Raw genomic sequence first — 13485 nt, 5'->3', positions numbered from 1 at the left:
AGTCTTATTGTTGTATGATTTTGAATGTTCTATTGTCTTAATCTGCAGCTCTTTTGCATTTTTACCAAATAATCTTCGCTACCATCCCTTGCTAAAATTGTTGGTTGTACTGTGTTTGATACTGGATGTGCATCTAAAATGAATATCTAGTTCACATGGTCTTTGTTGTGATTCGATTTTGTTGATATTGGTTGTGCATCAGCTCTCTTGATTCTCAAATTATGGATTTAGGTATGGGTGCCATGAAAAGTAATGTTTGATACTGTTATACAATTTTTCACTTTTATGATACAACGATATGCCTTTGCCTGAACAAGTTCATATGATCATAACTTTTATTATGAATAACTAACATTTGAAACTCTACTTGTACTAAAACCAGGTCACATCATCTGTTTTGAGTACGTCAAAGTGGAGGGCATAGGAGCCCAGGCTTCTTTCATGTCTGAACCTCTGCTTTATTTGAGATTGCTGGGAGAGTATACTCGTGCAACAAAAAGAGGGCATAAGCCTTTTCTTCTCTGCGTGCATCAACATCTCATCAGGTTTAGGTCATTTGATAGTGCTCAAAGTGAGCTTAGTTGTATTCCAAGATCAGCAGCTGCAGCTTCTGGATTTTGCCGCATCTGAAAGAATCTGCTGCTTGACTCAAGATGGATCTGAAGAATATTGGTGCTTCGAACAAGGATGATGCCTTTTACAGGTATAAGATGCCTTGGATGATTACCAAAACAGAAGGACGTGGTAATGGTACCAGGACAAAAATTGAGAACATGGTTGGTATAGCAAAAGCACTTTCCAGGCCAGCATCCTACATAACGAAGTAATTCGGATACAAACTTGGGCCTAATAGTGAGTTTGATGAGATTACAGGAGCTTTTGTTAATGGGGATCACGACACTACAAAGTTGAATGGTCTTCTTGACAAGGTTTTTTTTATCGGCCGATATTCACCGAAATTTCCGAAATTTCCTTTCTATCCACAGGGTCCGATAAAATTTGACATCGGCCAAATTTTTCCCTTCTTTCCTGCTCTCACACAGACAACCCAAATTCAGCCGTACGACGGTCCCACACTATAATGTTTTATTCTTGTTTTTATCGGTGAACAAGTGATGTTTAATAGCTTAGGAATAGTTTCAAGTCAAATTCTACGAAATTTTTTTAAAACAATTTGAATTTTTTTTTGAATTTGGTCCGATATTTCCGATATATCTTGCTTATCCTGTTTATCCATGACCTCCGATAAATTTTTATTTCCGATAATGAAAACCTTGTTTCTTGACAACTTCATCACGAAGTATGTCTTGTGCTATGGATGTAGCAACCCTGAGACCAAGATTTTCATCTCTATCTCTAGGACAACTCATGATCCGATGGTATCACTGAAATGCACTGCGTGTGGTTTTGTCTCAGATGTCAACCCAAATGACAAGCTCACAAAGTTTATCCTTAAGAATACAGAACTGAAAGGCGTATCTTCCAAAGAATCCAGTTCAAAAGGTGGCGCGGCAAATATGGCTGCTGTTGGTGGCTCTGATGAGGATTATTCAATCTCACCAAGGTTCTGTCGACATGGTGGCAATGTAGACTCTGCAGATGAGGATGAGGACGACGTGAAGTGGCAGACCAACACCTCACTGGAAGCAATGAAACAACGTATGCATGAGCAGCTGAGTGTAGCCACCGCGGAAATGGTTCTGCTCCCTACCAATGAGTTTGAGAAGGAAAAATAGGGAACACATAAAGATGTGGCTGTCAATGGATCGGCAAAACCTCAAAATAACTCTGATGGCAAGCAAACCATCCCTAAGACCAATCCTTAAGATGAACTGGTCGAAGAGATCAAGGGTAAGTTGGGCAATGCTGCAACAGCAGCTCAGCTCAAGGGCCTGCTTTCCACCTCAACCCTTCGTTCCGAGGACGTGATGAACGCCCTCTTTGAGGCTCTCTTTGATGGTGTGGGCAAGGGATTTAAGAAAGCGGTTGTGAAGAACATGGCATACCTTGCTGCTCTCGTACCTGACGAGGGTCACCAGGCCATGCTACTCCAGGCTATAGAAGCGTTTGGCAGCAAGTGAAGTGCTGCGGCCTTGAAGGAGATCCCATCTGTACTTAGAGCCCTCTATAATGAAGATGTCCTTGAGGAAGAAACCATTCTCCAGTGGTACTATGTAGCCGTTGCCGGTGGCAAGAACTAAGGTCCTGCAGAATGCCAAGCCATTCGTGGAGGGTCTCCAGAGTGCTGATTATGAATCTGAGGAAGAGTGAGCGGATTTTGACTCCGCCGAAGAGCGGAGAGAGCCGATGCTGCTCCCATGCTTCTCTTCAAATTATATTTATCTAAAAAATTGTCGTCATGTGTCTTATGAGTCTTTAAACGGGTAGACCTTACAGGATTTGCTTTGGCTGTGCACGGTGTCTTTTTTTTATGATGAAGTGGTAGGGTGTTCATGAGTTCATCGGATGCTAATGTTTCCTTATTGTCCCTGGTAGTGTGTTATTAGCTTTCTCAGATTTTCATTTCAAACTGTACTTAAGCAGTTGGTCCTTCCACTTCCCAATTGCTCGTGTTTTTTGTAGTTCGTGGCTTTGAGGTTTATCTGCGCTGATCTGCTGGTATTATCACTCTTTTTTTTGAAACGGGTATTAACACTCTTGAAGCACTAGCCCTACTGAAAACATGAATACACTTGAACGATAAAAAAACTGTCAACTACGTCTACTCTCATTCAAATTTTTTTAGTATAAGTCAAAAAAAATAAATTTAACTATGTTTTAGAAAAATATATTAACAGCTATATTATTTAAAGCATGTATACTACAAAAATATATTACATGATAAACCTAATTATATTTATTTAGTATCATATCATAAATATTAGCATAATTTTTTAAAAAAATATGGTTTTACTTAGCACTATAGCGAGCATCGCACTCTTATTTAAATAAATGGAGTATTCCTCAGGCTCCAAATTATATAGTTCACCATTGAATTTGACTTCTAAGTCAAAATTTTCTTACCATCAAGATTGTTTAAAAGATATATTAACATCTATAAATTCGAATAAATGGGGTGAGTGTACGTGCGTTGTGAGCGTCTGCGTTATACAATTATTATACTAAATAGGATTTTTTTTTCTAACCAGTCCGCTCTATATTTCAAAGTGGAAAAATAAAAAAAAAATCAGAAAAAAGTAAAAAAGTCTAATTAGATGTATCTCGAATTTTTTAGAACCCTTGAACGTCTTTTCAAAGGGTTCACAAATCAAATAAAAAGAAAAAAACTGAAGGTTTTATGTTATATAATTATTTAGATGTCCTTCCTCCGGCTTAACACCGGCGGTCTGAACTCATACTAGCAACTAAACATGAGGGTTGCACTCGTTGCGAGATTTAACCCAACACCTTACGGCACGAGCTAACGACAGTCATGCACCACCTGTGTCTGCGTTCCAGAGGGCACCCCTCTCTTTCAAGAGGATTCGCGGCATGTCAAGCCCTGGTAAGGTTCTTTGCTTTGCAACGAATTAAACCATATGCTCCACCGCTTATACGGGCCCTGTCAATTCCTTTGAGTTTCATTCTTGCGAACATACTCCCAAGGCGGGATACTTAACGTGTTAGCTACAGTACTGCACGGGTCGAGTCGCACAACACCTAGTATCCATCGTTTACGGCTAGGACTACTGGGGTCTCTAATCCCATTTGCTCCCCTAGCTTTCGTCTCTCAGTGTCAGTGTCAGCCCAGCAGAGTGCTTTTCGCCGTTGGTGTTCTTTCCAATCTCAATGCATTTCACCGCTCCACCGGAAATTCCCTCTGCCCCTACTGTACTCTAGCTTGGTAGTTTCCACCACCTGTCCAAGGTGCCCTGGGATTTGACGACGGACTTGAAAAGCCACCTACAGACGCTTTACGCCCAATCATTCTGGATAACGCTTGCATCCTCTGTCTTGTGTAATCGCAAAAAAAAAGTTAGAGACTTTAAGCTAAATAATTTTATCTTTTTCATTTAGATATTGATAAAATTTTATAAATTTAGTTAAAAATTTGACTTCGAATAGAGTTAAAGTGAATTATAATTTAAAACAGAGGGAATAGTTGATTATACAATAACGAAAGCATATATGCACAAGTAGATCGACCAGGGTGGAGGGAAGGAGCAATCACGCGCAGTAGAGCACAAAGGGGTAGATGCATGTGGCTGCTCCTTCACGCCACTCATCATATTATATGGCAAAATGTGTACATATAGAAGCTTGGATGTGTGACTCCATCTCATACATGGCAAAATGTGTGTTTGGGCTCATTTTCTTCCTTTCTTTTTTCGTTTCTTAATTTTAGTACTTTGTTTTTTTCTGACGTTAAGTAAAATCACGTAGGGGTTCAAACCCCACCAGTTTCATCAAAAAAAAAATGTGTAGATATAGAAGCTTCGTTGTGTGATTCCATCTCGTGATGCTCATAGGGACTGAGAAAAATCATGCTAATGGTTGTGCACAGGGATGAAAATAGATCAAATCAGAGCGGATAATGCCTCTCCATATCTTAATTGGCTTTTCTTTATCGGATTCGGATCGGAGTGAAAAATACATGGATACGGATGGGGTGAAAGTGATGCAGATAATTCTCCGCTCCGCTCCGATCTAAATCCCGTGAACCGTCCGATTTGAATCCAGTGAATCGTAATAGTTAGTGAGGTAAATTGGACTTTTTCCTACTTTGTACATTTAGCCATCAATAGTGTTTAGATTATCAGAAGGTGCAATGTGTAATGCCGGCTTGTTACTACCAATATAAGGTTATTGATGAGCCAGTCGTCATACATTTTTTTGCGAGACCCAATTACAGACGCAGACACTCACATACACAAGCGCACACTGACCCCTATGAACGCACGCATGCACACCCTACCCTATGATTGATTGTTTCTTTCCACTATTTAGTGCCCACCAAAAAGAAAATTAAGGATAACCAAGTGGCCATATGTGCATGGATGTAAATTAAATAGAGTTCTACAGGGGCTTGAGGAAGTTTGCGCAAAATGGATTAAAAATAGGTCCAACTTACATTTGGATTAACATTTTTTCAAACATATTTTGGCACGTTTTCATTAAGAGATGTTAGAAAAGTTTATTATACCAGTATACCACCTCTGTGGTAATGATAATGATACGGCATGGGTGTTTGTCCCATGAGCCACGCCCGGACGCGGCTCCCACACCTGCGCAGGACCGGGCTCCATCTCCTACAAACAAAAAAAAATTCCCACTCCTCATCCGCTTATCTAGAGCGATCGGCCGTCCCCGAGCCCCCGAGGCTGTGATGCATGATCCGCCTCCGACTTCGAGCATGAGCGCTGCCGCCCCGAGCTCCGAGGCCGAGCCGCCCAAAGAGGCACCCTGCCGGCCGTTGCCCTTCGCCCCGCTGGCACATCCACCGGGCTGCTCGCCTTCTCTAGTCGCCCCCATCCACCTCGCACCTTCTCCAGCCCGGCAGCCTTCTCCGGCATGGGTGCGCCGCACCCGGCCCCCATCTAGTGCTCCTCCGTGCCCCGCGTCGCGCCCCCATCCACCTTGCACCGTCGCGGCCATGGCGTGCACCGCGGCTAGCCAAAGACACCGTGGAGGGAAGGAGAGGCCTGCGCCTACGCCTAGGTGTACGCGGGCCAGCTCTCGATGTCGTCCGCCTGACCCAAGCTTGCTGGCTACCGCAGTTCCACACCAAGTAGGTCGTGGTCGCCGCCGACGCCGTGTTTCAAGTGTTTCTTCTAGATGTTGCAAAAGTAAATCTGAGATGTTGCATATGTTACAATGATAATATACATATGTTGCAAGCCTATGTTTTAAGTATTTCAGATGTTTCTGACATATATTTCAAGCGTGTCTATCTGGATGTTGAATATGTTGCTATGGCTCTACCCGCATGTTTCAAGCGTATGTTTCGAGTGTTTCGTATGTTTCATACTTATATTGCAAGTGTTTTGTCTGGATGTTATGAAAATAGATCTGATGTTGCATATGTTGCATACCTATACACGCATGTTTCAAGTGTTTCATCTGTTTAAGACGTATGTTGCAAATATTTCATCTGGATATTTTTTTAAAAGTAGATCATCGTATGTTTCAAATGTTTCATATGTTTCAGACGTATGCTTCAAAAGTAGATCGAGGTGTTTTACGGCGCGACCGGTGGCTAGCGGACAGCGGCCTGCTGCAGCCTCCTGTTGCTGTTGTTGGGGCGTAGCTGTGGGTCAACCCACGTGGGTTTCCCCGTGCGGGCGCAGGGTGGGCGCGGCGCGAGTCCTACTATGGATGCGGGCATTGGTGCTGGGCGGGATGCGGGGTCTGTGTCCGGACGCGACGTGTGGGTGCTAGGCCTTCCGTCTTTGGTAATCATGCGGGTCGAGGGGTAACTCAGGTGAAGATAAGGGTCCCGTTCGCTTCGCTGAAAAAACAAGCCGAAACACTGTTCCTTGCTGATTTGTTGTGAGAGAAAAATGATGTTCCAGCTGATTTGTTGTGAGAGAAAAACACTGTTCCAGCTAAAAAAACAAGTTGAAAAATACAGATTATAAGAACCAGCGAACAGGGCCAGGATAATTTACACGAAGGTTTTGTGACCCGGAAAGTACCTCGCAGAACTCATACAAGAGGCAACAGCGACCTAAAGGCTAAAGCTGGTGATATCCCGCTCCTGCCTGATACGAAGCTCTCTTGCTACATCTAGGATGACACCTGGGATGTCCGTCGCATCACGGAAGGTCCTGTTGTTTATTTCTTTCCAGTTTCCACGGCATCCAACCACACTACAAATGAACTCTCAAGAATGTGTGCAGACCGTGACATATTCCTGAACAAAGTATGTTTACTTCCACAAGAGCCCATAGCTAAGCCGATTCAACATGACTAGGGATATTTTTGGATGTCAAATAGCAGGGCTAAATATGAGCTAATTGTGGGCTGATGGGAGCTATAATTGGTGGCTAGAGCCTACTAGCCCATATTCGCCTATAATTAGTCCATGCTTAACCTATTATAATATTGCAAGATGCAAGATAGACCAGCTAATTTTTAGCTCCAGGATCGAAACATGCCCTTACAAAGACATGAAAAGAGTTCATTCCTTTCCACCTTGAAATATCACTGTCAGCTAATAAAAAATATAAGTACGAATACGTCAAATATTCAACTGATATTCGAACCACACTTCATAATTAACATGCCGTGGACAAACCATTGGAACAATATATATAGTTCAAACACAAAAAAAAATGCATAAAAGAAGCTAGTTCATAAGCAAGAACAACATATATATAATATTCAATAGTCTGGTGCCTAATCCCCTGATCCAACAGCTCATCTCGCACAGAAGACAAGTTTTGCTATTGTATCTGGAGACATATTTGCGGGACAGCACATTTGAACGCACATCCATGAATCCTGCAATTTATCAGGAACACGCTTGCAGTTAAGCATACACATGGATCAGCAGGATGAACATCTTAACTTGTCCTTGCACCTGAGGTTCAGAACAGTACCTATTGGTATGAAATATTTCACAAACTTAGATGCAACTAACACAGGATGTTGATCACTTGGCAAAATCCCACAGTAGCCCCAAATAGCGTACTATCAATCTGCAGGATAATATTTAGGTAGGTGAGGTTAGAGCAATAATGAGTGAGTGAGAGAGAGAGAGAAAGAGTGTGTGTGTGTGTGTGAGTGAGAGAGAGAGAGAGAGAGAGAGAGAGAGAGATCATACATAGAAAGAACCACGTAATCCATCAGCACAATATTGTGAAAGGTAAAAGGAATTGTTCACCCTGCTCAAACAGCCGTAGGTTCTTCAAATTCAACAAAATCTGAACTGCAGGAACATCAAATTCCAGCAAGAACCCAGTTCTCACGAGCTCAGCAAGAGCTGGAATCCGATATGTATTCTCCGACAACAATCCTTTAGAGATCTCAGCAAAACATAATGCATACTCCATCTTCATTGCATTGGTCATTGATCCTGGTCCATCAGTCTCTGTCACAAATAGCCTCGAGTTCTCCCTCTCCCAACGGAAAAACCTTGCACATGTAACATGCATGCTTCTTCCCGATGAAAGTCCAACTTGATAACTCACATTAAGAGGCCCTCTTGTCTCGTAGACAGCAACATTGGTGAGACTTGCAACCATTTCATGCCTCTTCTAAACAGAAATGCTGAGGATGGGATCGGCAAGGAAAGCCAGGACAATTTTGAGCAAGCCAAGTTTAATCACAGATTCACAGTACCCTTATGAACATGGGTAACAGATTCAATTTTCAAGTGCTCATATTGATTGCTGGCAACAGCTTTTGATATTTTCTGAACACCAATGATACTGTAGATATCATTTAATCTAGCAGGAGACAAGCAAGACAGGCTAATTGAAGGATACCAAACGAACAAAGGTTTCTGAGCCTGCTTCTTGAAAAGATCCTCAAGTATTAGATCATTGGGAATGAAGACATCTTGTTTCTCGAGTAGCAAGATCTGATCACTAGAACTAACAGGAACCTTATCGATACACCCAGCAATAAACTTCCCCATATCACTAGTTCTAAAATACAGATGGTTGGTAAGCGTCGCTTGACCCTCGCTCCGGCGGTCAGGCGGGCTTTGCTACCGGCGGCAGCCGCTACGGAACCTGACAGCGACGACGACAAAGTGGATGACCGGCGGCGCGACAAGGGTCGCGAGGCTATGTCGCGCGAGGTAGCGATGGCCGTGGACGCGACCCTACGTCCAAAGACCGTTCATGGCATACAAGGCGGTGGCGATCCATCTTCACCAGCGTAGGTGATCGCTTCAAGATTCTGAGCGCAGCCGGAGGACACCGACGACTTTGACGATGAAGATCCAGTGCACGAGGTGAGCGTGCCTTCAACACCTGAATTCGTCAAGGATGCTCTCGAGGCAGGTTTCACGGTGGATCAGTTAGCAAGAGCAGAACGTGCCTTGGCATCAGGTAACATTCCTCCATCCAGTGATCACAGGCTTTCAAGGTCAGTGATCTCGTCATTGGTTCATAGAAAATTGGTTGGCACGCCATGGCACGGGCCTTTGCCCTCCCCTCGGGTATCTCCACCTAGAACCCTGGGAGACTTTTTTGCCAAAGCGACTTACCAGTACCGGTCGGCAAAAACGCCGGCGAGTTCAGGCTCTGTGAGCGGCAGGTCGCCCTCGACGTCTCGACCGGCAAGAACGCCGGTGAGGTCGCCGGCGAGTTCAGGCTCCAGGTCGCCCTCGACGTCTCGACCGGCAAGAACGCCAGCGAGGTCAAGGTCAGCAGGTGCTGATCCTGGTTCAAAAAACTTTGAAAATTCAAATCCGCGGAATCTTGATCCGATCTTTCCTCCCTTGAACCCAGCTGAGCTACCGGTCGTAGTTACGTCCGGGTGCGTCACGGGGAAAAGGTCGGACGAGAAGATTCACGAGTTGCGTGAGATTCCTAAGCTAATCTCTATTGGGCCTGGAAAATTCTTTCGTCCCACGCCGGGCTTATGTAGTCTGTTTGCGAGAACCGGAACTAGGAAACCCCAGAGGCAGCCGCCAAAGCATACCGCGACTTCACCCTTCGCGGAAGCAAGGTGCATCCCTAAGCCGTATCCTGTGACACAGCCAACGAAAAAATCTTTTGCCGACGTTGTTCGGGAAGGAAAGCACATGGCGGCTCAAGAGGGTTTTGGTGGACGGGGTGGAGGAAGGTTCAATCCGGGCTTTGATCCTGGCTTCAATCCAGGGTACGGAGGGAGAGGTGGAGGACGTGGTCAATTCCCGCCGTGTGGGAGAGGTCGTGGCCATGGTGGTCACGGTGGCCATGGTCATCACGGTGGACATGGCTATGGTGGCTTCAATGGAGGGTATCAGGGGGCAGGGCGAGGAGGCGGCTGGCACTACAACAACGATGGTAGGGGCCGGGGCTACGCTAGCCGGAACCATCAGCCGGTGCCGTCTGGCCCCAACCACGGCGTGCCGCCTCCCATGCCTCCTCCCAACCATCACTCACAGCCCCATGCGGGCGGCCAAACCACTACCACCGGACATGGTCAGGCGCATCCAAGGAGCCAAGCACCAGTACAGGGACACGGCATGCATGGCCAAGTACCTGTGCATGGGCATGGCACGGCTACAGTGCAAGGCACTGGAGCCAACCTGCAGGCGGCGCTAGGCACTGCCTCCAATCCAACCATGGGGGCACCATCTTCAACCACAACGGCACCGGCATCAGCTGATCTCAATCCGGCCACTGCCCCACCAAATTCCAACAATGCAATGATCCAGTGTGATGCACCAGAGTCATCCCAAAAAGGGAATCAAAAGAGCAAGGGTAAACCCTACTATTATCGCTGCCATACCAAACGGCATACAATTCCAGTTTGTACAACAGTTCTTAGCTGTGAGATTTGCTATGGGGATCATGTTAAAAAAGTTTGCCCAAATTTGAAGAATCTTCATTCTACTGCTATACCATGTGGTTATGCTGTTCAAGGTCTAGGATTCTATTTTATACCTGTTGCAGAAAATCCAAAAGTAGTATCAGATGATAAATCAGCTGTGGTACGTGTTCTGGAGGGTTCTCTTACTGCAAATCAATTGGCAGTAGAACTCGACAAACTACTACCCGGAAATAGTTGGGTGATTGAGGAGAAAGGCAATGATGCCTTTACCACTAATTTACCTTCTGCTGAAGTGCTCAATCACATGGTGAATTGGGGTCCGATGGACACCAAAACAGTGAAAGGAAAGATTCGTTTTGAGAAAGGGGCTAAAAATGATGTCTTCAAATATGAGATTGATAAGGTTTGGGTACAGTTTCGGGGACTACCAAGGGAACTGCGAGAGTTCCCTATCATTTGGACAATTGGCTCCATTCTAGGTGTCTCTCGAGCAGTTGATACTAAATTTACAAAGAAGTATGGCAGAGCTAGAATGAAAGTAGCCGTGCTGGATCCCGATCTCATCCTAGATCTTGTGGATGTAGTCATTGGGGACTTTGTCTATGAGCTACAATTCAGAGTGGAGAAGGATATGTCTGATGGTGAGCCACAAGTCATTGACATGGACTCTACCATGGACGAGGATAAAGCACCAGAGGAAAAAGGGCCGGAGAACATGGATCATGACGGTAAAAAGATGGAAGACCCGCCAGCTGGTCAAACATCTGAAAAGCAGCCTGATGCCTCAGTTGCACCGAGTGGATAGCACAAGAGTAAGGCTACCACTATTGTTCTTACTGAGCAGGAAGACCTTGCAGCCGCTGGGACCCAGGAGGTTTTTATGGGTACTGCAGAGGTACCCCATCATGTTGATAAGGAAGGCAAAGGTTCCAACTCTGTCAGGAAAAGTGATGTAGTTAAGCCTGTGGTGCTACTTACCCAGACAGGGATGACTCCAGATGGATCTACAAAGTGGAAAGCTAGCATGTGGCAATCCAAGATTGACTCTGGCACTTTGAATAAGACTAAAGCACTGAGTGGTGGGGTAGTGTCGCCAGTGAGAGCTAGTAAAAGAAACGCGTCTACTTCAGAGCAAGACTCGTTGGAGAAGGCAACAAAGTTAAAGGTGCGTAGGAATATGGATTCTTCTTCTATCAAAGGTAAAGAACAACCACTTTCTTTTGATGTTTTTTTATGATTCTTCTTTACTAGCTTATACTAGCACACTAGGTAGATCACTTGGGGCTAATGAACAGGAAGTTACAATGTCTTTGCAACATCTTAGAGACATAGAATCAACCAGAATGTCTAAGAGTAACCTGTTAAAAGTAGATAACAGTTCTTTGTTAGGGGATGCTTCAACTGTTTGTTCAGTAGATGAGGACCTAGACTTAGATGCTTTAAATCTCATTTGTGCCAAAATCTCTGAAGACCTAGGTGATGGCGGCTGTGACCCTTTGTGTCTACAGACCCCCATATCGCATCTCAAGAAGTCTAGGTCCAAAAACAATAAGAAAAAAACTAAAAAAAGAATCGCAATGAAAGGAATTTTCTAGAATAGCAACGGTTTTGCTGACACAAAAAAATATAAATTTCTTTCTGATTTAACAAAAGAGAAGAACCTAGAGTTCATAGCTGTATCGGAAACCAGCAGAGCCAATTTTCCACAGTCCACTTTGAATAATATCTGCGCTGGTAGAGATTTTCTTTGGCATTGCATGGCTCCAAGGGGTCGGTCGGGTGGCATGATTCTAGGGGTAAATCTCTTAACCTTTGACATTGGACAAATAGAAGAGGGGGACTTTTTAATTCGGTTTAAGTTGAGACACAAGGAGGATGATTTTAAGTTCAATATAATCTCAGTGTATGGCCCAGCTCAAGCGGATCTTAAATCACATTTCTTATCCGAACTAGTCCAAGTATGTTCAAAAGAAACATTACCTCTTATTATAGGTGGTGATTTTAACATTATTCGTAGACCGGATGAGAAAAACAATGACAACTATAATGATAGATGGCCTTTTCTGTTCAATGTTGTAATAGATACTTTAAACCTTAGAGAATTAGAAATGGCAGGAAGGAAGTTTACTTGGGCGAATAATTTACAAAATCAGACCTTCCAGAAATTAGATAGAATTCTTGTTTGTACGGATTTTGAGTCCGTTTCTAGTGTCCGAGCATTGAGCAGAGAGATTTCTGATCACACTCCACTGTTTTATAGCACAAATAGCCCATCTCCGACTTACCAGCCATAGTTTAAGTTTGAATTGGGTTGGTTGCTCAGGGATGGATTTTGTGACATGGTGAGAGATGTGTGGCATAGTGTGCTCGTCGAGGGCAGCCCCCTAGAGAGGTGGCAAGCGAAAATCAGAAAGCTCCGCCAATACCTCAGAGGATGGGCAAAAAATCTGAGTGGTGCCTACAAGAAAGAAAAGAAGACCTTGTTAAACAAACTTGATGAGCTAGATAAAAAGGCAGAGAACTCTTTGCTTGATGAGTCGGAACTAAACTTTAAACACGTGTTAAATGAAAGGCTTGCTGAAATACTTCGAGAAGAGGAACTCAAATGGTACCAAAGGGCAAAGGTTGAGCACCTACTGGAGGGTGATGCGAACACAAAATATTACCATTTGTTGGCTAACTGAAGACATCGAAAAACTCGTATTTTCCAGTTGGAGGACGGTCACACTGTAATAGATGGTGATGCTCAGTTGAAGCAGCATATTACCAATTATTACAAGAGTCTTCTTGGTCCTCCGGAGAATACTTTTATTGAGTTAGATGAACACTATGTTCATGACATTCCACAAGTCTCTGAACTGGAAAATGAGCACTTGACAGATGCCTTCTCGGAATCAGAAGTAAGGACAGCAGTATTCCAAATGGAACATAATAAGGCACCAGGCCCAGACGATTTTCCACCAGAGTTTTATCAGGTCTTCTGGGACTTATTAAAAGATGATCTGATGGCTATGTTTATGGAATTCCATGAGGGAACCTTGCCTTTGAATAGTC

The 13485-nt window shown here is 44.1% G+C and overlaps 2 pseudogenes; one reads left to right on the top strand and one right to left on the bottom strand.

Annotated features, from left to right (window-relative positions):
• Window positions 1–440: 440 nt before the first annotated feature.
• On the top strand, window positions 441–2271 carry LOC136506073 (eukaryotic translation initiation factor 5-like; annotated as a pseudogene).
• Window positions 2272–7787: 5516 nt separating this feature from the next.
• The window catches only part of LOC136506099 (uncharacterized), a 30617-nt pseudogene continuing 24919 nt past the window's right edge, over window positions 7788–13485 (bottom strand).

Source organism: Miscanthus floridulus, chromosome 14 (assembly GCF_019320115.1).
Source record: "Miscanthus floridulus cultivar M001 chromosome 14, ASM1932011v1, whole genome shotgun sequence".
In the NCBI taxonomy this organism is placed as follows: Eukaryota; Viridiplantae; Streptophyta; class Magnoliopsida; order Poales; family Poaceae; genus Miscanthus; species Miscanthus floridulus.
Note: the sequence above shows the minus strand (reverse complement) of the source record. Positions and strands in the feature narration are given on the sequence as shown.